Below are 22681 nucleotides of genomic sequence, written 5' to 3'. Positions count from 1 at the left end.
TCCTACCTACCACTCTTCACTCAAAGCAAACCACAAACAAGTTCCGTAGCCAAGATAACCGGCAAGAAAGGACATTTACCTAAAAGCCAGGCGGAAGCTTTAAATTTAAGCAGCCTTCTCCCTCTTCTCTTTAAAACTTTTCCCATCATGTCTTTTTGGTATTTTCACTTCTTTTCACATATCGTTTTTAAGTTTTTCTAAAGATGAGGCCTCGAAATTCAGAAGGATGTTTTAAATGTCTAAGCAGTGTAATGAATTAACTTATAATGACATGCTTTCTGAAAACCTGGCCATATTTTAAAACTATGAAGGGTCTGATTTATTCATTTTGACATGTGTAAAAGCCAATTTGGTCTAGTAGTTAAGGTGCTGGACTGGGAGCACCTTAATCGCTAGGAACCAGCTGGGTGACTTTGGATCAGTTTTGGCTGTAAGCCCTAGGAGGAAGACAATAGCCAACCCCTTCAAAAATGTTGCCAAGAATACTGCAGGAACTTGTTCATGTAATCACCAAGACTGACGTGGAGGTAAAAAATGAAAACATATACTCAATTCACATTGTGAGTACCCTGAAAATGTGCAAAACTTTCAGATATACCAGGACTATTGATGGTGAAACCATTTTATACTGCCAAGCCTTGGTGCAAATTATATAATCAAGCAACATGCAATTTCTTTGTAAATCTTATAAGACAATATTTTTCTCTAGAAAAATAGCTCTATTTGTCAATTACATCAGAGATAAGAATATAGTTTCATCTAGCAAATTAAGGATTAATAAACTTATTAAAAGGGACGCGGTGGCTCAGTGGGTTAGGACGCTGAGCTTGTCGATCAGAAGATCGGCAGTTTGGCAGGTCGAATCCCGAGTGCCGTGTAGCAGAGTGAGCGCCTGTTACTCGTCCCAGCTTCTGCCAACCTAGCAGTTCGAAAGCATGTAAAAATGCAAGTAGAAAAATAGGGACCACTATGGTGGGAAGGTAACAGCGTTCCGTGCGCCTCTGGTGTCTAGTCATGCCGGCCACATGACCACGGAGATGTCCTCGGACAAGCACTGGCTCTTCGACTTTGAAACAGAGATGAGCACCGGCCCCTAGAGTTGGAAAGGACTAGCACGCATGTGCGGGGGAACCTTTACCTTTACCTTAAACTTATTAAAGCCCACTCATGTAATTTATTTCCCTGAAGCTTTGCAATAAATAGGTTTCCTGTTTCTGCCCTGCAGAAAAGAAAGGTAAGAATTATTGCTTTATGGGCCATTATTGAAAAGCTACAAGAATTTTTCTGTCTTCCTATAAGATAAGATCTGTAGGCAACCACTGTTAAGCTGGATCCTTTTCCGAAGTGCTACATCTGTTTTCTTACTCTGCAGTTCAGTCCCATTCTATATATGTCTAGTTGACACTCTTAGTAGTTGGTTTTCTCCATTTGTTGAGATGAAAATTAGATTTAGGCAGTGCTTTTTTTGTAAAAGAAAAAGGTGCTGGAACTCACACATGTCATACAACCCGCCTTGCCTACCCTACAAGGTTCCATCCAAAAAAGGTGCCGGAACTCCGTTCTGAGCGTTCTATGAGGAAAAAAGCCCTGGATTTAGGACAGCTGAAAGCTTGTACAGAGAATATGTTCAGCTGGCTGGAGCATGTATAAATTTTCTAACTTTGCAGTGCTGGAATGAAAAAGTTGGGAAGTTCCCTGGGTTTGACTTAAGCAGTTTTATTCAAGTGGGAATATAGGATGATCTAGTAATTGCTATGGGTATTGGATTGCCAAGGACTGCTTCAGCATCAGCTGAATCCTGTTGTTCTTGTTCCTGGAGCAGAATGACACTATGCATGCAGGACAGGCTTTATTCCTATCTGGTCATATCTTATTCTGTTAACCTACTGACCATGAAGAGGTAAAATGCTGTTGAGGCATGCAGACATCAGTCCAGAAATCCACTCCGGTAATATGCACTGTATGAGTGTAGCTAGGAAGAGAAGGGAATCTGGAGATGTTTGGGGTATTTAATTATCAGAATTACAGTAGAAAGCTGGGGATATTTTGTAGATTTATGTTATCTATTCACTGGTTTCATAGAGTATGTTAAAAATAATGGTGGGCCTTCTTAGCCACAGCTACACATTTTTGAAAGACTTGGGTCTTCACTGTCAGGGAATATGATGCCAAATGAGGCAGCTGCATCAACATGGAGATGGAGCCTGGATTTTATGGAATTTTGTGCTGCCCCCCAGCTGTGGAAGTCAATTTAAGACTTTAACTTTCTGTGTTGTCTGAGTTAAAATGATAGGAAAAAATAACTTTTTTGTCAGCAGCACTCCTAAAATTTAGTGTATTCAGAGCAGGCTAAAAAAGACAAATGAGAAATGGGGGGCGGGGGAGGAATTATAAGATGAAACCATGGGATTCAGGTTATCCACCCCTGATTTAATTATTTATCCCCGCAACCCTAGTATTTGCAATAGGCAACTTAATGAAAAACATAATTTAAAACAGTTGTAACATTTAATGTTACAAAACAAAACAAAGCAGGACTCATAAATCAGTGTGTTATATTTGTGTTTATAATTAACAAATGTATTTGACTTATTTAAAAAATGCATCACCAATATTAAAATGCTGTACAATATATACTGATGACTAAAATTAGCAGCAGTAAAATAGTCTGTCAAGGTAAGCCTCTCAAAATGGAACCTTATGCTTACCCATGTTTTTGTCTGAAAGTTAAATATTATTGTATGCTTTCTTATTGCATTTCTGTATTACCTAACAGTCTGCTTCCCTGAGTCGCTTCAAAATAGAATTCATGAACTTCATAAAAGTATACAATAATAAATACAATATAAAAGGAAGTCAACAATAGTTAGAAAAATTAGCAGAAAATGATATTATGAGTGTATGGATCAAAAATATAGAAGTTGTTAAAAAGAACAAGGCTGAAATAAATCCAACCTTCAGCAAAGATAGGCTGCAAGTGAAAATCTTTAAACAGATATTCATACAGAGGCCTGAGAAATTGAAGTGACATTTTGTCAGTATAAATCAGGGTGGGAACTATGGCCCTTTTATGACTTGTGGACTTCAATGCTGTTTCGGGAATTCTGGGAGTTGAAGTGCACAAGTCATAAAGGGGCCGTAGTTCCCCACCTTAATTCCAGGTTGCTTCTCTCTTTGATCAGTTTCCAACCATTGTTTCGTGTCCTGCCCTCTGGTGACCCCCTTTTCTTGGTGGCAGCCCATCAAATAATGGAATACTGCTATCATGTCTCCCCTATTTCTTCTTTTCTTTAGACTAGCCAAACCCAAGTCCTGCAGTCGTTCTTCGTATGTTTTAATCTCCAGGCTTTTAATCATCTTAGTTGCTCTTCTCTGAATTTTCTCCAAACTCTGAACATTTTTTTTTTTGTGATACAGTGATCAGAATTGGCTACATTATTCCAGGTGCGGTCTTATTAGTGTTTTATAAAGTGGTACTAATGCTTCAGGGATGTGGTGGCTCAGTGGGTTAGGACGCTGAGCTTGTCGATCAGAAGGTCGGCAGTTTGGCGGGTCAAATCCCGAGTGCCGTGTAACACAGTGAGTGCCTGTTACTCATCCCAGCTTCTGCCAACCTAGCAGTTCGAAAGCACGTAAAAACGCAAGTAGAAAAATAGGGACCACTACGGTGGGAAGGTAACAGCGTCCCGTGCGCCTTTGGCATCTAGTCATGCCGGCCACATGACCATGGAGATGTCCTCGGACAAGCGCTGGCTCTTCAGCTTTGAAATGGAGATGAGCACCGGCACCTAGAGTTGGAAACAACTAGCACGCATGTGCGGGGGAACCTTTACCTTTACCTTTACTAATGCTTCACATGATCTTGATTCTATGCCTTTGTTTATACAACCCAGGATTGTATTACCTTTTTTGCCTGCTGCTGCACACTGCTGGCTCATAGTCAAGTGATCGTCCACTAGGACTCAAAGGTCACAGGTACTGTTTTTAAACCAGGTCTCGCCCAATCTGTACTTGTACCTTTGGTTTTTCCTGCCTAAATGTAAAACTTTGCTTTTTTCCACATTGAAATTCATTTTGTTGGATAGGACCCATTGTTCAAATTTGTCAAGATCTTTTTGGATCCTGAGTTTGTCTTCTGGGGTGTTGGGTACTCCTGCCAGTTTGGTGTCATCTGTGAAATTGATGAGTTCCCCTTCAATTCTCTCATCTAATTCATTGATGAAGATATTGAAGAGTACTGGGCCTAAGACAGAATCTTGTAGTACCCCACTGCTTATTTTTCTCCATGTGGATGTAGTGCCATTGAGGACTACTCGTTGAGTACAGTTTGCCAGCCAGCTACAGATCCATCTGGTGGTGATGTTGTCTATTCCACCTTTTTCTAGCTTACCAAGGAGTAGGTTGTGGTGTACCTTGTCAAATGCCTTATGGAATCTAAATATACTACGTAATGCTGCATTTCACTGGTCTACTACTTTAGTCACTTTATCAAACAATGAAACAGCCTTGGTGGAGCAGTGGGCTAATGCCTCTTTAAGTAACACCAGCTGCCTGCAATTAGTGCAGGTTCGCATCCCACCAGACTCAAGGTTGACTCAGCCTTCCATCCTTCTGAGGTAGGTAAAATGAGGACCCAGATTGTTGGGGGCAATTAAGCTGACTTTGTAATAATGCCGCTTGGGGGGTGTGTGAAAGCCCTAATAAGCAGGCATATACATAGAATGAAGGCTACTGCTAAGCTTGTAAGCCGCCCTGAGTCTTCGGAGAAGGGCGGGATATAAATGGAATTTAAAAAAAAAGATTGGTTTGGCATGATCTGTTTTTACCAAACCCGTGCTGGCTACTATTTATAACTTTGTTTGCTTCTAGTTGTTTGCTGTTTTTTATTATCTTTTCTAGGATCTTCACAGCTATTGATGTTAAACTGATTGGTCTGTAGTTTCCTGGGTCCGTTTCCCCCCCTTTCTTGAAGATGGGAAACACATCAGCCTTTTTCCAATCCTCAGGTACTTCCACAGTGCTCCAGGATTTATGAAATATTGTGCAATGGTTCTGAGATAACATCTGCCAGCTCCTTCAGAACTCTGGGATATAATCTCTCAGGCCCCGGTGGTTTATATTCGGCAAGGTCAGATAGGTGTTCTCTTACCATTTTCTTGCTTATTTTAATTTTTGTTTCTAGTTTGTCTTTTGCAGTGGTTTTTTTTGTATGTTGGGCTATAGTTTCTTTTTGCGTATGAATGTGAGTTAAGTAGCTCTGCTTTCTCTCTGCTGCCTGTTATTTCCTTGCCATCTTCTCTCTTTAGTGGGCCTACAGTTTCCTTGACTTTTTTCTTGTTGTTAATATGTTGGAAGAAACTTTTTATTATTATTCTTGATTCTGTTGCAAGTCGTTCGTTCTGCACCTTTGCTTTCCTGACTTCATCTTTGCACATTCTGCCTGTCTGCTGATAATTGGTCTTAGTTATGTGCCCCTCTTTCCATTTTTTGTATTTGTCCTTTTTGTCTGTCAGTTTGTCAGAGAGATCTTTGTGCAGCTATGTTGGATTCTTCTTGAATTTCTTGTTTTTCTTTTTCAGTGGTATTGTGCTGATGTGGGCTTTTATGATCGCATTTTTCAGAGTTTTCCATGCTTCTTGGGTTGTTTTCCCCTTTAGGATTTTCATCCATGGGATCTTTCCTAGGTTCTCTCTGAGTTTGTTAACGTCAGTTGTTGAAGTTTAAGACACTGGTTGAATTGTTTTCTTTTGCTAGTATTTGCATTATATTAAATTCCAGTATGACGTGGTCACTTTCACCCAAGGTTCTGGCAACTTCAACTCCCTCTATCACTTCTTCTCTATTAGTAAGAATTAAGTCCAGGATAGCTTTACCTCTAGTTCCCTCCTCCATCTTTTGTGTGACAAAGTTGTCAGCTAGGTTGGTTTGATCTCCTGGTCACTGCAGAATTTGTCTCCCAGTTGATATCTGGATAGTTGAAGTCAGGGCTTTTTTTCTTAAAAAAAAGGTGCCAGAACTCTTATCTTGTTAATCTTTTATTTATATAAATTTTATTTATATATTTATTTATATAATAAAATAATTATATATTCAATTCTTAACATACATTTAATTGTTTTTAAAGCAAATGTTCATAGAAAATTCCAAACTTTTCTCCAATTCTCATCTGGCAAATTTTCTTGACTCCTTTCCTTGCTCTTAGTATCTATGGCCGAATGTCGTCCTCTGAGTAACCACAGATCAACGTACTTTGAAGGATCGAAAAGTCTCAGAGGTGGTCTGACAAGTTTGATGAACAAAAGTGCTGAAATTGTCTTTAACGAAGCTCTTCTTGGGGTAGCAATTAGATTCATTTGTGAAAACCCATGATCACATTCAGTTGAAGAAATAGGAATGGTATTCAGAGTCCGTATCAAATGCAACAGTTTTTCTGGATATGTCTTTTCGAGGATGTATTCATGGAATCCACAAATCATTTCTCTTTCATTTAGTTGCAGTCTGATTGATAAGTTTCTAATTTCCACTTCTCTAAATGTCAGTTGAGTATTAGCATCTTCAGGCCAATGTTTTTGATCAAGTACGTGAGACCAATACGCCAACTCATCGTCTTTGCTATCAAGTAATCTTTTTTCAATTGACTCTTTCAATTTTGTATAAAATATACTTGGGTCAATGGGAGGATCCTTTTTTGAATCTCTTTTGTGAAGTAAAATTCCACGAAAGCGAAGATCACTTACAGCAGCCACAGCACATTTATAATAGGGCCCAAAGTTCTGTCTTCTTTCTTCAAAAACTTGTACCAGTATTTTTATTTTCTTATTTGCCTTATAGAAATCGATGTTGTGGTCCTGTAGATTCAAACTTAAATCTGACAATTCTTGGAGAGCGTCACACATCAATCCTAGATCCAATAAAAATTCTGTAGATGTTATTTTTCTTTTCAAGCCATCGTAAGTGCATTTATCATTTTTATCTCTTGTAGGATCATGCATTGCTTGTTCAAAATGATACACAGGGGATTCAAAATTATTCCATACAGCCAAAGCTGTAAACAAACTAGGTGACACCCATTGGGTACTTAAAATTCTTCCAATTTTCAGCAGCTCAGTCCCCAGTAATTCTGCACACGAATGCAACTCTTTGCTATTCTTTGGTGAACCATGGTATATGACATACAGTTTATCAATAAATGATTGGAATCTATTTATTCCTTGGCAGCATCACCTATTGATAATTCTAGTCTGTGATTAGCACAGTGCCAAACTATAATAGAAGGAAAACATTCTGACAGCAATTTTTTCACTCCACTTTTACATCCCATCATCACAGCGGCGCCATCACATGCCAGAGAAATCAAATATTTTTTCAAATAATCTTCTGTCATCCCATAAGAGTAAAGACATTGGAGTAAGGAATCAAATATTCCTTCTGCTGTTACTTTTTCAAGTTCTACCAAGTCCAAAACCAAATTTACTGGTGAATTCATTCCCATACCTTCGATACAGCATCAAACAAATACAGCATCAAACAAATACAGCATCAAAAAATACTTTTGCTTATTGTGGTTGATTCATCAATTATCAATCAAATTTTATTATTGGATCAAACAATTTCTTTAACAACAGTTTTCCTCATTTCTTCACTTATATGATTAACAATATATCATCTTAAAGGGCTTACCATAGAAGATTGCTACCACTGTTCCAGGGTTTGGCTAACTTAAATATGCATAGCATAATTAGATTTATTATTGCTGCTAAAGCTATGGATTACGGATTCACATTTCCCATGGATTGTCTTCTGTCCATGGGAGGGAAGCTTGGTGGATTCTAAATTTCATAATTTTAGTTATTCCTTTGTGGCAAGGTATATATGAGAACAAGCTGCAAAGATCTTTAAAAACATGTTTCTCACATATTTATATATTTGAATTATAAATATTAAATCTTTTTTCTTTCCAATAATCCAAACTAATGCTTTAGAAATATAATTTCCAGTTTTAGCTACAGTAAACAAGCAAATTACACTAAAGCAAAATTTAACGTTACTTGTTAAAGATATTTACTATATTTCAGAATTAGTATTCTTCAAGTCACAATCTTATTCCTATTCAATTTGGCTGATTTTAAAATGTGATGTAAAATCATAAGCACATAAAAAGAAAACAGCATAAACAGCTGCAAATTAACTCAACAGTTCTATGCTTAGCAACATTTCCATTTAATCAAAGTCCTTGCTCTTTCCAAATCTATTTCAGGGTTTACTTTCTATATACAAAAACAATGGGGAATGAGTTTCTGGGCTGGTTCAAATTTTTTACACATTCCAAAAATTTCAGGTAATGTATCTGTCCCATATAAATATAAAAGCATGATAGGCTCTGTATTTGTACAATGGCCGATTATCTCAGTGTGCAGAAATGTGGATAACTACAAACAGAAGTTGCAAGCCCTCTCCTTGACTTCAGAGTCATCCTGGTGAGATAGTCAGCATATAAATTTAATAAATAACTTTTTTTTCAAATGCCCCTATCAGGAATTGAATTTGAATGAAGTTTCAGAAAAGCAAATGTTCTGTGCTGGTGGTACTAAGCTCCCAAAGATCTAGCATGGGATAAATGAGTTCTTCCTAATAAAAATTACTTCCTGCCTTTTTCTAATCATCATTTCTTCTCTAAAGCAATTTGAAAAGTAAAACAAAGTGAAACAAACCACTACTCCCTCCATGCAGGGAAAATTTTCTTGAGTCATACTTGGATATCCTATTTGCAAATAATATCTTACTTACCTAGTTGAGATGGTGTAGTTGGGGAGCAGGGAGGAGTGCAAACTTCCTGCCTTCGCTGCAACTTGCCTGTGCAATGTTTGCCTGCCGGGTCTTTTGGCAAGCTCAGCAGCAATTCCTATTGGCTTCCAAAAGCCAATAGCATAGCTGACTCAGGAATTCTGGGAGTTGAAGTTCATGAATCATAAAAGAGCAAAGCCTGCAATAGGTTTAAGCCAATAGCAGCACAGCTTGTGCAAAAGCTTTTTTTTTTGCAAAAAAAAAGGTGCCGGAACGCCGTTCAGAGCGTTCTATGAGAAAAAAAGCCCTGGTTGAAGTCTCCCATTACTACTGTGGTATGCTTCCTACATACATTTGTTAACTGGTTGACAAAGAGTTCATCTATTTCTTCTGATTGGTTGGGTGGCCTGTAATATACACCTATGGCAATGTCACTTTTTTTCTCTTAGATTGACCCATATACCTTCTGGAGAGATTTTATTTTTGATCATGTGCAATTCTGTAGACCTGTTTCTTTTGAACAATTTGTATCCATCCATCAGTCCATTCCATTCATGGGTTCCATCCCACCAGGCTTCTGTAATGCCAACTATGTCATACCATCCATCATGTACTATTGCTTCTAATTCTTCCAGTTTATTCCCCAAGCTTTGAGAATTTGTATATAAGCATTTAAGACTTTTATGCCTGCCTGTGAGTATGTTTCCTGCATTTCCTGATTGTTTTTTGAGTTTTTCTTTTTACTCATCACTGCCTACCTCATTGTTTGATTTGTTTTCTTGGGATTTATGATTGGTTTGGGGTTCTAGAGATTCTAAATATTGGTCACCTTTCCCCCTCAATTTTACTTTAAAGCCCTCTTGATGGATTGGCCAGTCTTTTTCCAAATACATTTTCCCCTGTTTTCATGAGGCGCAACCCATCCCTTGCCAAGAGTCCTTCACATAGGAAATGCAGTCCATAATCCAGGAACCCAAAGTTTTCTTGGTGACACCAACCCTTTAGCCCAGACATGTCAAACTTGTGACGTGACGTCGTGTGATGTATCGGGACAGTTTTGCCATTGCTGGCAATGGGGTGGGCATGGCTTCCACATCACACATCTGGCCTGCGGACTGGCAGTTTGACACCCCTGCTTTAGTCAATGGTTTATTTCTAAAATTCTTTTTTTCCTCAGTGAGTGTTGGCCTTTCATTGGGAGTACGGATGAGAACACTACTTGTGCTCCTAGCTTCTTAACTTTATTGCCTAGTTGTTTGTAATCTCTCACTATTGTAGTCAGGTTCTTTGTTGTGTCATTCCTCCCAATGTGGAGGAGGAGGAGGAAGGGGTAGTAATCTATGGGCCTAATCATTGTGGTTAGGTTCTCAGCCACATCTTTAATTTTTGCTCCAAGATACCTCCCTGGATTGTATGTCCGATCTGCAGATGGATGATTCTGTTCCTTTGAGGATAGAATCTCCTATTACCAACACTTGCCTTCCTTTTGGAGGGGGGGCTGCAGTCTGGGGTGTTTTCCTATTTATCTCAGGTGTGTTTATTGATGTGGCTTTTTAAGGGATATTTGAAATGACTTTTTTTAGGGATATTTGAAGTTGTTTCTTTGCTAGTTGTCTGCATGTTTTCTTGGAGGGGGAGGTTGTAGATGTGCGTGGATTGCATGCTCTACATTTTTGGTAATGTAAATGAGAGTGTACGGTAAATATCAAAATATTCTGAAATCTTTGAGGTCAAATGTATTATTTAAGCAATTTCCATATTATCTTGTTGTAGAAGAAGTAAAAAAGGGTAAATTTACTAATTAGCCTTTGTTGTCCATAAGGATCAAAATTGGAGGTTACAAAAGAAAACTCAAGAAGGTATTCTGCATACACAGGAGAATTGATCATAATTGATCATAAGAAACTGCCCATAAGTTGTTCACACAGACAGGAACTTCCATACTGTTAGTCTTTGAACTAGACTTAATTGTCCTCACATGCCAAGAACACCAGAGCAAAACAATAGTGCTTTCTACTGATCAAAAGAGATCCAAAAATCAACCTCTATCCAGTGTCCCATTCCCCTTTCCATAGCCATATTTCATATTGTTAATTAAATGGAGGTGGGAGTAAAGTGTTTGTTTTGAAGTGCAGCTGCATAGCAATTTCCGTTATCTTACAGGGAGCTCTGAAATGGTACCTTAGCACTTTCTTTATTTATCAGAAGCACCTACAAATTATAGACATAACATTCAAGACTGAGCAAATAAAATAGGTCATAGAAATATAGCATGTGTAAAAGGTATGCAGAATAAATAGGATTAAAACTAAATTGACATTTACCCAGCATTTGACCACCTGACAGCATTTTTTCTTACCAGCATGAGTCTTCCTCCATAGATGTTGAAGGATATGTTGTATGTACCATAGCAGATGTGAGATGGACTGTTCTTCTCCACATTCACATAAAGTAACTTTTGTAGGGAAGCCCCATTTTTTTAGATTGTCCTTTGATCTTCCTATCCCAGCGTGCGGTCCATTTACCTTAGCCCTTCACTTCCACAGGGAGGATGAAGAGCCAAGGTTCCCATCAATGGGAAGTGCTGTTGCTTCTAACCATGAAGAGTTCTCATTTTCCTGATCCAAAATTTCAGGCACATAGATTCCATTGACATTGTACTGAGCTGTATGTAAAATGGAGGCAATAGCATGGAATTAAATGCTACTGTTCTGAAGGTCAAATGCAATGTGTAGCGATACCCTCATCTGAATGAAGATCTGCAGAACAAACAAGAAGGAAATAAGCTCAATACTGTAAGGAATTCTCTTGTCTTTTTTAAAAAATTAAATATGTTTCCTTCCCATAGAAGCGTCATTTAAGCTCTATGAGCTTGGAAAAGCTTACTAAGATTTTTAATTTTGTTCCATTGTGTATTTGTTTCTTAGTAGAGTATTTGTTTTATACAGTGTTTCCTGCTATTTGGGAGTGATGTTTGCTTTGTATTCTATATTTATTTTTCCTATGCATTGGCTTTTGAAGAGTAATAATCCTCCATATTCCCCGCCCTCAGTGCTTCCAAAGTTGTATATCAGTGCAAATACTTATTACAGCTATTTCAGTGTTTCTAGTTCACCGCACTTTAAAATTAGAGCAAAGTATGAACCCAGCTAATTGCATTTTATTCACTAAATTATTACTAATAAGATACAGTTTAGGGTGGGAATCAGCATTTTTTGATGGCAGTGGGACATTTTGGTGAGGAGAATAACCAGGGCCCCACTGAATAGACAAATGATGATATGTAAGTATAGCTGAACTTCCTTGGTTTAGTGGAGAGGTTTTGGTTAAAGTTAAGGCTATTCATTTTTTAAAACTGTTTTTAAATTGTGAGTATTTAAAATTGCCAGGAAATTATGCAATGGCTACTTGTGGGGAGGAATTGCATGTGTCCTGGGCCTCAAATTATTCATGTCTGATTATAATATGTGAGCCAGGTCACATATTAATTCTAATTAATTCTAATTCACCTTGCAGGGTATGTGAAAACTCTAACTATGGTTTATTGTTTACAGTAGCACTACTCACTGGGAAGTGAATTCTACTGTAATAGTATTTGGTTTAACCTATTACCTTAATGGTCAGTGACTTGGACACTTCACATAGCAAGTTTATGAGAGAGGTGTCTATGTGTAATAAAGGCAATTTTAGTTTCAGTTGATTGGCATAGTAAACTTTATCCATTGAAGCCTGAAAATTGAGCCCTAACCAGGAATATCCCAGACCCTGGAATGGGACATAGCTTCCCACAATTCTGGGGAAAAGCCCTGAGAATGGATTCCAAGGAATTCGCAGAGCAGATAGTGAAAATTGGAATGGGGATCTCAAACGCTTAACATTTAAGTCATGGTTAATATTGTAAAATTGCTTCACACTTCAGTTCCATTAATATTGATTGTTATGTATGTGTATTTAAATGCACATAAAATATCTCCAAATGAGTATGTGTTAAGATTGCCATTTTAAATTGTTGGTTCCATCATCAGTCTGGTAAAATGTAAGGAGTTCAGCAAGTGTCAGATAGACTGATAGTTGGACACCCCCGGCTGATATAATAGAGACAGAAAACCAAAGCAAATAAGCAGTTGTTTATGGTACATTTTAAACCAGTACTTGAATTTATTTCTGTGTTTCCTCTAGGCCAGGGGTGTCAAACTCAATTTCATTGAGGGCCGCATCAGCATTGCAGTTGCCTTCAGGGGGCCAGGGGGCCGTGGCCAGGGTGGGCATGGCCTAATGGGTGGGCGTGGCTAGAGTGCGTAAGGCCTACTGGGTGGGCGTGGCCAGCTCTACATTGTTCGCCTCAAGGGTGCCTATGGGGGCCTGGGCAGGAGTGGGATAGATCTGAGGGTCTCTGGCAGGAGGAGGGTCTCTGGGCCAGGGCCAAGGCAGTGGGGGCCGTTCCCTCACTGTTTCCAGGATGGCTTCACGGGCCACATAAAACCACTTTGTGGGCCGGATCCGGCCCCCGGGCCTTGTGTTTGACATGTCTGCTCTAGGCAGTCTGTGGAACAAACAGTATCACATAATGAAGCAGTTATCAGTGATCCAGCAAGCACAAAATTTATTGCCATGTATATTTTATTGTTGTGTCACAACCAATTATATCACTTTTAGGAAGTTTGGAACCTTGATGTAGATTACTGACTGTGATGCTTCTTTTCATCTCTGTGTATGAACCAGCCAGTTTGATTAAAGCTCATATATAATGTTAAGCTATGTGATTAATTCACCTTTAGATTGACATAAAGTGTGAACAAATACCCTGTGGTTTCCTTTCCTGGATTAGATTACATTATAGAAAGACAAAAATTCAAACACACTACATTAAACATAGCCAAATATATTTAGAGATAATAGTAAACTTGTAATTCATCTGCAGCCAAGAAATATGCAAATATTAGGCAATGAAGCAATTATAACAGATTTTCCTGCATCTGTTGCAATTTCTATATATTCTTCGTTCACATCCAAGAGAATTTCGGGATCTCCTTTGGCAGTAAGGAAATGTATCTTATGATCCTAAACTTTAAATCTATTGTTGGACTGCCTACTTTATAATTCCTCATAATTGGCACTGCTAGGACTGATGGGAGTTATATGTCATGATCAATGATATCAGACTATTGAGAGATCAGCGAGGGTCAATTTGGATTCATCACCTCCATCCCAGTTCCACCACAGGTTTCAACAATCATAACCAATCCTGTTTCTGTACTTTGCCACCTCTAAAACACTGGAAAGGGATCTAAATAACCAGCTTTCTCAAGGGCTCTTTTTAAAGCTTCAGTATAACTTTCTCAATAACCTTCCTTGGAAAGGATATATTGGAGATACATCAGAAATTATCCAACAGTTAAATCCCGCGTTGGTACTTAAGGAGGGGGTGTGTTACTGTTTCCTTAAGAGCCATTGAGACCAACCTGTCTCTGGGAAGCTTGCCGCCATTTGGAGTCAGCTAGGCCTGGTTCTAAAATGCAGCCATATCCACTCACAGTTCCAAGGAGCCAGTTTAGTTCTTCAGTACCAACAATATCAAACTCTTTCCAGATAATCAGATCATGCCTTAATTGCCACAGGATCTGCACAGAGTGCCTATTCAAACTGATTTAAACCGATAAGATTCATTAAAAAACAAACCTCGCAGCTTGCAGGGGATCTTACAACCCAGTCCTCTCCAGCAAGGACCAAATCACGTTTAAAAGGTCACTGGATGGCAGTCCATTGATATCATAGAACTAGCAAAGTTTATGTACTTATTACTGCAGCTTGTTCCTTAACAAAGGCTTCTATCTATTCACTCTTTGTTTTGCTATAATAATAACTCTAGCTGTCTTTTCTGCCATTTCATCTCCCAAATACCCTCTAAAAACTTGGGATCCTCCAGGATCCATATACAGAGACAAACCATGCAGGCACAATCAAGGCTGTCACAACCCTTTCATCCTAATCTCTGAAAGCTGGTAAAATGTTTGGGGTAATAACGGCCACTTCTGTTTGATCTCAACTATGCCAAGGAGAGTACATTCCTGAAAGACTCCTAAGTTCCCAACCTGTGCCACACAAAGGTTTCAATAATACAAGTCAGATTGGTCCTCTTCTCGAAAATACACTCTTGCATGAGAAGAGCCTTATTACAAGTAGGAGTGGAGTAGAGTGACCAGGAGAAATCACCGCTGTCCTTCTTTGCCTCTGATACGAGAAGTAATAAAACTGTTTCATTTAACCTTCCATTCACCACTTCCACCCATCTAACTCCATAATCAAAAGCCCTTGACTTCTAAAATTTAGTTCCCTGGCAAGCACAGCAATGATAAGCATCAAAGGTACACAAAAAACCTGGTAGGTCAGCCAAGGCACTGATGTTTCACCACCCGATGGTCCTAATTGTCAGTGAAGAAGAAAAGATAGCAGCCACTTAAGATCCTAAGCCCTGCAGAAGCCATGGGACTTTGACCAGTTCTCGTATTAGTCACTGTGTGTTAATGCCACTCCTCCACCTCACCTGATAAAACAATAATGAAATACTGATCTCTTCTATTTACAACTGCTGTTATCACATTGCTATTAGTTTCTTTGAATGTAGCCAAATTCATATGCAAAATTAGGGAGACTCATAACTGCTCACAGATAATCCACCACTAATATATTATCTTGTTTGTAATTTTTATTTCATTATTTTTCATGCTTTATTTGTATTGCTGGAATGTGGAATCTGATCTCACTCCTGCTATTGCCTGCTCAGATCTTCCAGATATCCCTACTGAATAAAAATATTGGGGGTGGTTGCCACCAATGCTAGCAAACAGCAGGCAGGAGGAACAAACATCAGAGTCACTTGTCACTTCCACAGAGCAAGTTCACATTTTTGTTGCTCCAGTTGGTAGCCAGCAAACCAGGTGTCTTCAGTTCCCTTCCTTTCAGCTGATTACTGGCATCCAGAAACAAATGCAGACCATTTTTCAGGTGATCTGCAGGTCTTCAGATGTTGAGATCAAACATCTGATTATGCACAGCATTCAAGCAACCTTGTGTCCAGCATCTCTCTGGCTCTGCTATTGTCTGCTCCTCTTCCAGTGGTTATAGCCAGGAAGTAGCCAGTTGCACAATTACTGGCATCCCTGTTGCTCTTGGATGCCAAAACCAGTATCCTTAGCACTATGGGATTCTCCACTTGCACAAACTAAACACAACCTCCACCAACCTTCAACATCCATGGTTCAACAATTCCACGAGCCACTATGCAGTGAAATTGCAACCCTGAGCTATTACAAAAAATCTATGTCCTACTTGTCAGCACTATTGAGTTAGTGCAAAAGTCTGTTTTAAAGTAAATTTTTTACAGGAGAATAGAAATCACTACCTACTTTTATTTCATTTCATTTTGAGGATTTGCACATCACATGTCCTCTTATTTGAAATGATTTCTATCTCAAATTTCAATACAGTATTTGCCCGTTTTCACAGTGTAGATAGAAGATAACATTGTCACATAACATTGTTTTGGTAAAGGCATAATTCTATCAAAATAATTATTAGATAGAAGAATATTACCAAAGAAAATATAGGGCGTACAAAATAAATCTGATAGATGCACTTTTTGTTCTTGCTTTTTGGCTTTGTTTAATCCATGATCTATACTCTTTGTAATATATTATCTCCACAAAGTTCATGCTTATTAAAAATGTGTACCTTACTGTAGTAATAACAAAAAAATAATTTTCACATAGAAAGAGAATTATTCTGTATTCAAATATGACATGATTTATAGTGGTGTAAGCTATATCCATGAAGACATTTTACAAGTATAATTGTCATTCATTGTGACCATATTTTAAGTTTCTTGCCTCAAAACAAAAATGTTACTGATAAAAATTAACTGTTTTAATAGTCTGTTAAAATTATATATGAAATAAGAACAGATCCTTTACCTGGTTTTACTAAAACTCAGCTTTTAATGGTATATTTTAAATGACAAATTATTTGATGATATCAATAGTGTGTTAAAAATTTATTTTACTTCTTTATTTTGAAATAAGGAACACTTGATTAATTATCACAATTTGAAGATTTCTTTCCAGAATCTAGTTATATTAAAAGTGTGCAGACACATTGTACTAAGGTAATTGCTTGTCCTTTTGTCCTGCAGAAGCAGGCTTTGGGAACAAATATTTGCAGAGCAAGATAAACCTTTAGAAGGTCAAAAAGTCTGCTTAGAAAGTGCCATTGTTGAGGCCAGTTTAAAAACCCTTTGTAACACTCAGTTGATGAATGAGGTTGAATTTTTTTCAGTTAGTTACATTTTGTCATTTACATTTTTCTTACAAGACTGAATTTTAAACCCACACATTTTATTTTAACATGTATGGCATTTTTTCCTGATCAAGTATTTCAAGCAAGAGATGTTGCTAAAGAGCTTTCACAATATGTTGGAAAGTTATAATTCTTACTTGAATTTAGAACATTTCCTATCCTTTAAAGGATAGGAATAAGTGTTATCAGATATAAAAGGAAGAATAAATGTTATCAGGTAAACATTAGATAAACAAGACATAGCCTAACATCTTTCCATGAAATATAAAACTCAATAGGTGTTCAAAATACCAGGCTTATGCTAGATGTTACAGAAACCAATTTCTGGAATTATCTTTTTTCCCTCCCTGACAGAGATTTGGACTTTTTGCTTCCTTTTCAAAGTGCATGCTCTGTTCCTGGCATAGTGATTTAATAAATAACAATACACATTTCCAAAAATTAGTTTGGGAAAGCATTAATTGAAGTCAGGAGATGCAGTATTCTACCAGTTCTGAGTTGGAAAATTCAATAGTTTTTGTATATTGTTTTACGTGGGTTTAAAAAACAGTGATTGGGTATGGATAGTATTGTATAGTGGGTTTTTGGAGGCATTAACCAGACCAGGTTAATAGAACACGATTTATTGCAGAATAAACAGGACTGAGAGTAACCGACAGAATGACAGCTATTTATACTTGCCACCTCTAGGCAGCGACCAATCAAATCAAAAGCTGGTTTCCCGCTCAAATCCAAACTTCAGCTTCCCTCCAAAACAGTTGGAGACACTTGTAAATCAAACACATTAACCCTTAATAACAATACATAACAGATAGTTGATATTGAAATGTCTTTGTTTTACTTATCATATGGTTGAAGAATATTGCTATGTCATCCCCTTGCAGTGCAATGTATTGGTTATGTTTTTGACTTTGTCTTTGGAGACCACAGTTCAAGTACCCTTTGACTGTACAACTCATAGAATCATTTTAAATTATACTGTTCAGTCTACCCTAGATTAGATGTTGTGGGGATAAAATTTGGGATACTCATGTATAAATCTTCTGAAGTTAGAATAAAAGGGGTGGGGCTTCAGTCATATGAGTGTGCCTGCCACATGTAGTTTTTGACACTCCTCTGTGGGCACCCCTAATTCCTAGGAATAAAATAACTATCAGGCCCCAAGAACCAAGAATAACAGATAAAGTTACTTCTGAAACGTGGTGGCTCATGGCTTGATGACACTGGAGATGGTCTTTGCTGCACTTGCCTAGCAGTTTGAAAGCATGTTCTATAAGTAGATAAATAGGTACCACTTCGGTGGGGAAACAAGCTGGTGCTTCATGAAGGCAATCAGATTCCTGCTGGTTCTGAAACTTCCTGGTCATTTGCAAGGCGGCTTTGGTGGAGGGAGGGAGCCTGGGATGATGTTGCAGGAAGTGCTGCTCATCTTCCTTTTTGGTGCAAAGCTAGCTCGCCCTCCTGTGGTGTACCTTGGGAAGCACATGAGCTTCCACCACAATAGACTTAGTAAATTGGCAACCAAGCTACTACTCTTATTAACATAGTTTCCTGGCTAATGTAACAAATGCCATACAATAATAATAGTAACATCAACATATAGACAGAATCTTGCCAGACTGTTTGCCTAAGTTGCCTCTTTGTGCTCTGGAAAGCAGTCCTTTCTCCAGGGAATTCTGACTACATTCCACCACAATAAACAGATCATTAGTGATATGCAAATTATTCAGGCACAATTGTCATTTCAAGTGTTCTAAACTTATACCAAAGTCTGGGTTCCAAAGGTTTTATTCTGAGGCCAAAAGAGAGCTTGCTAAATCTATCCTGAGTTTTGTTTTGGTGGAATAAAATCACACGGCAGTCCCAGGTGGGTCTGCTTTTCGCTGAATTCAAAATAAACCGTTTAGGAAGCAAAAGGCAAAATAAAAAAAGTGAGGAAATTATGAAATACAATTTATTTTCTGATTTCTGCTTGGTTTGAAAAGCTATGAATGGGAAAAAAATATAGGATTCCTTTCCTTTCTGTTCACCAGACCTTCTTAAGCGATAGGGTCTACTTTCTGAACGTTTCTAGATGGGATGTCATTGAAAAGAAATGTTCTTGTTGGGCAACATCAGAAGATCTGCAAACTGCCAAGCAGCACTTAAGAACCATAGCCTAGACTTGGCTAACATTGCATTGATGGAATATTGCCAATTAATACAAATGAAGAACTACATTCAAACATGCATGAAATAAAAAATGTAGATGGCTTTATTGCTTCACTAGGGAAAAATCCAAAATGCAAAAGTCAGATAAGGTAATAGCTTAAAGACCGTTGGAAATGTCACAAAGTTCTGAGCAAGCTTCTGGTTCACAAGAATTTTTCTTCCAGGTAAAGTTTGAACAAAATAAGGAGAAATAAAAGGGTTTAATCTCTAAATATGTCATATGTGGTAGCCTTACACTAGAATACAGGAATAGTACAGATTCAGTTTGATCAGTTATTGCTAAGTGCTATATTTAAATTGTGCTAAATTAGACAAGGAAGTGATAGAAAGTGTCATTCAGATCTGTTTCCACCTGAATGACTGTGAGTGAAATAAAAGTCAGGAAAAGGTTTACCAAGGCTAACAATTTATTTTTTAAAAAAGCATTATTTTGGTCTTGGTTAGTAATTTTATAACATTGCCTGAATGATTTAGAACAGACATGTCAAACACAAGGCCCAGGGGCCGGATGCGGCCCACGAAGTGGTTTCATCTGGCCCGTGAAGCCATCCTGGAAACAGTGAGGGAACGGTCCCCATTGCCTTGGCCCTGGCCCAGAGACCCTCCTTCTGCCAGAGACCCTCAGATCTGTCCCACTCCTGCCCAGGCCCCCATAGGCACCCTTGATGTGAATGATGTAGAGCTGGCCATGTCCACCCAGTAGGCCATATGCACTCTAGCCACTCCCACCCAGTAGGCCACGCCTACCCTGGCCACACCCACCCGGCCCCCTGAGGGCAACCGCAATGCTGATGCGGCCCTCAATGAAATTGAGTTTGACACCCCTGATTTAGAAGGTTTTATATAAGCATTAAGGTACTAGTCTGGGTCACTAATATGTTGAGCCAGTGGTTATGTTTGGGTGGGAGTGGAGATACAAAAGGATACTGGATGAGTTTGTACTGTTATTCTGCCTACTTTATACCATTTAAAGACATACAGCTTGAGGTTAATGGACAAACTCTAATCACAAAGGTCTACAATTCTGATCTTTGTAAGGAGGCCAATGTAAGCATTAGAAGTTTCTGTCAATGTGAATTAATAATACTTAAATTCTGGGATGACAAAGAGGAGCTTAAGGATTTAGATAATGTACATAATGTTTAATAATACTGTATTTGACTATTTTTCTGTAGTGTTTTTTCTTAATGCCAGATGAGGTCTGGAGATCCAGTAGTCAATATAATTGACTAAATGCCTTGTTTATGTTGTGTTTATTTATTTTTTCCTATTGGACAAACTTCCTACATTGGCAACTAGAAATGTATTTTAATGTAACACATTAGTATTAGTTCTCATTTTAGAGAAATGATGGAACATTTTTAAACTTTTGTACCAGGTTCTATTGCTAATTTATGACATTCACTTGTATGGATATAAAGTATTGAATATTGCTAAGCACATTGGTTTGTGCTTAAATTGTAAGCCGCCCTGAGTCTTCGGAGAAGGGCGGGATATAAATGGGAATAATAATAATAATAATAATAATAATAATAATAATAATAATAATAATAATAATAATAATAATCTATTTTAATAGCAATTGGCTTTTACTTTTGCTAAATTATTAAATGTACCACTAAAATATTTTCTTGTATGATCAGTGAAATAGTGTAGATGTGAGTATATGGAAATTGTCTTCTCCCAGCCAACTATAATCTGAAAGGAGACTGAAATTCTAAAATGTTCATTTTCATAAGCAGACTAAGCAGTTTGAGCCATCTATTCTAATCCCATTTAAATCAGTGTTGATGTCAATTTACTGACATCAATAATTATCTTAATGCATAAATAAAACATGATAATTATTATTAGATTTATAATAATTGAACTAATATAGTCTTGGCCTGATCTGGCATTGTGTTCTTATGAGAACTTCAACATGGATCTCTGTGGTCCAGTGGAAAACTTTAATGACTAAACTCAACTGCCTTTTAGTTGTTTACATGCATGTTAGCAAGGCTGTCTAAAGCAGGAAGACCCCACAGCTGATTATTCTTATGCATACTATCAAATATATCATTTTTTACTATAGTTGTTTCCTGTCTTTTTTTCTTGAAAGCTTAAGGGCTAATAATACCTGAGGATCTTCTCTAATTTTATGCCTACAATAACTATGTGGTAAGTGAATTTGGTTTAAAAAGAATAATAATAATATACCCAAGTACATCTAATGAATTCTGTGGACAAGTAATGAATTGAATATCGGCTCTTCTCACATAATTCTATAGACAAATATTGTTTTACACAAGGAGTTGGCCTTTTTTTAATGACCAGCTTTTCAATTTCCTTCTTTTTTGGTATCTGGTAGAGATGGAAGTTATAGTAATTGCACTCTAACAGAACGATGTCACCAAGTTGGAGATATCTCAGTTAGTGGCACAAGTAGGCTAACAGAAGGTGGTATTGACATTTTGTGCATCTTCTCAACACCAGTCTTGCCATTGGCTGGTTCATACCTCAAGCCATTTTCTTGTTTTAACTAAGAGTTATGGAATAATGACTGAGTTTGACCCATCATGCTAAGTTATAAGTTATTGCAAAACAACTCAGTTTGATTGGAAATGCCTGAATATATTAGAAAAATGCAGTTGGGATTAGTTTACAGTGCACTGCCCAAATATATGTTATCTTCAAAATACTTTCTCATTTGACATTTAAATAACTAGTCCCTGTGATTCAACAATTTTTTCATTTCAGTTCATGAATATATAGACTGAGACTTAATTTTGTAATGTATTTTAAAACTGATATGCTGCCAATTGTCATGGAAGAATTTTCCATGTTGTATGTTGTTTTGTTATAGTATCTGAAAATTCTCTACAGTAATTCATAAGCATCCATGAATGTCCATTCCTCCAGTCTAATCCCTCCAGTCAAAATCACACTTGCAGAAAAGTAGAAATGTAGGAAATAAATTCAAATTTATTTTAAAAATTCAAATTGCTACTTCCCATAGGAGAACTTTATATGCCTTTTCTGCTGTCCAATCTCAATCTTTCTTTGAAAAAGTAAAATTTTTATTATAATAGGAGCCATTGCAATTTTCATTTGTTATTTGCATTAGGAAGACAGTTTCCTATATTTTAAAAAAAGATTCACAGAACAATGCTGCTGCTATCTATAAATAGAGGGAGTATAACCATAACAGGAAGATGGAGATTTTAAAACAACAAAGTTGTCTTTATGAGCAAAGAAGCTATATACAGCATTGTTCCTTTGAAGCAATTAGATATTCTTTAAACAAACTAGCTTACGTAAATAAGAGTTTTGGTCAAGAAGTCATAGCCATTGT

The 22681-nt window shown here is 37.6% G+C and overlaps 1 protein-coding gene across 1 annotated transcript in view; it reads left to right on the top strand.

Moving 5' to 3' along the window:
• CMTM8 (CKLF like MARVEL transmembrane domain containing 8) overlaps positions 1–22681 on the top strand; it is a 40549-nt gene that overhangs the window by 617 nt on the left and 17251 nt on the right. The window lies entirely within an intron of this gene.

Source organism: Vipera ursinii, assembly GCF_947247035.1.
Source record: "Vipera ursinii genome assembly, chromosome: Z".
NCBI classification, from domain to species: domain Eukaryota; kingdom Metazoa; phylum Chordata; class Lepidosauria; order Squamata; family Viperidae; genus Vipera; species Vipera ursinii.
This window is presented reverse-complemented; position numbering and strand designations above follow the sequence as displayed.